The sequence below is a fragment of the Charadrius vociferus genome, unplaced genomic scaffold (assembly GCF_000708025.1).
Source record: "Charadrius vociferus isolate BGI_N301 unplaced genomic scaffold, ASM70802v2 scaffold266, whole genome shotgun sequence".
Classification (NCBI taxonomy): Eukaryota; Metazoa; Chordata; class Aves; order Charadriiformes; family Charadriidae; genus Charadrius; species Charadrius vociferus.
Genome location: NW_009649114.1, coordinates 1,489,258 through 1,490,806, shown reverse-complemented (window position 1 = coordinate 1,490,806; position 1,549 = coordinate 1,489,258).

The following is a 1,549-nucleotide window of genomic DNA, read 5'->3' as shown; positions in this document are numbered from 1 at the left end:
TGCCGGGAGACACAGGGTTTGTTCTAGGAGAGGAGAAGGCTCTCTCTCCCTCCAAGCCTCCTCCATCCTCCTCCAATTTTTACAGTTCAAAGGGATGCTTGGGGCAGCACCCCCAGGGCTGCACGCGCAGAGGGGTGCTCTCAGCACCTTCCCTCAGCTCTGCTACACCGAGCAGACCTTTAACCATCCAGAGATGCTGTTAGAGAGAAGTGCCTGGCCCCGGGGCCCCGCTCACTGCTCCCTGCAGCATCACCCCCCCGCAGATCTCACCCTGGAGCCCTCCCCAATGTCAAGACTGTCTCAGTTGGGCTCCGTGCTCCTCACTGGGGGTCTGGAGCACAACCCAAAGATGCTGTGGGCAGCTCCTCCACCCCGGCCCCAGCTTCATTTCTGCATCAGGAGTAGAGCTCCTTTCTGCAATTAGACCGTTTCATTTATACAACCTTCCAAGATACGGTGTGTAAACAAACAAAGCATCAGGAGCACAGATGGGAACGTGACAGGGGATGGGGACAGACACTGTAGTGCCTGTGTAGGCAGCCAGGGACAAGCAGGTGGGATGTAAATAATTAGCGAGCAGGTTGTTAGCTGCAGAGTCGGTGCCTTTCCCCTTTCATCTGAGCTACGAGGCGCTTTGAGATCAGAGAGAGGGGACCTGGAGCTGACAGGGCTGCGCTTCAAAGAGGAGCCATTCGCTCCACCGCTTCCTACCAAATACCGAGAGAGGAACTGCCCCACTGCCCACGGCAGAGGCAGGAGCCGGGGGGAGCCCAGAGGAGTGTGGCTCGGGGGGATGCAAGCGGTAGGGTCGGTCTCTGCCCTCCGGCTCGCCTCTGTGTCCTGGTTTGAGAGGCACAGGAGTCATTTCTCTTTCAGTAATTCTGCTTTGCAGTAAGGTCTCTTCTAACGCTCGGGAAAACTGCACTTTTAGAAGACTCTAGTGTCTGAATTTGTGAAAATACTTTCTAGCCAGCTATGGGATGTGGGTTTCAAGGTCTCAGTGTTTTTGAGCTCACCAGGTGCAGGGATGAGGAGGAGCGAGACCCGGGCACTTGACCCAAGCTGCCCACAGGGTTATTTCATACCATGAATGGCACAGTCAAGATAAATTGGAAAGTTTGCTGAGGAGCGTTTTCTCCCCCGTGACGGCTGCCATCCTGAGAGCGTCTCGCCCCGGTGCCGGAGCCCGGAGCCCTTCCCTTCCTCCCGCAGCGCTCGCAGGGTCCCACGTTGGCTGTCACTGCTGGGAGCGCACAGCTCTACTGATGGAACGGGCTGGGGATAGTCCTTGGGTATTTTATATTGGTATCAGGATCAATACTGGTTCTTCAGTATTATTAATGTTAATTATTTAGTCTTATTCTATTAAATCTGTTTATATTTCCACCCTCTGGTTTCCTTGGGTTTTTCCCCCCCTGATTCCCCTTCCCAGGTGGGGAGGGGTCATCAGGCAATGGAATCATTGTCTCAACGACAATAAATTGTGGGTTCCTCAAACCACACCACCCGCCCGTCCCGGGGACACGGCTCGGGGCCGGGACACCCCCGG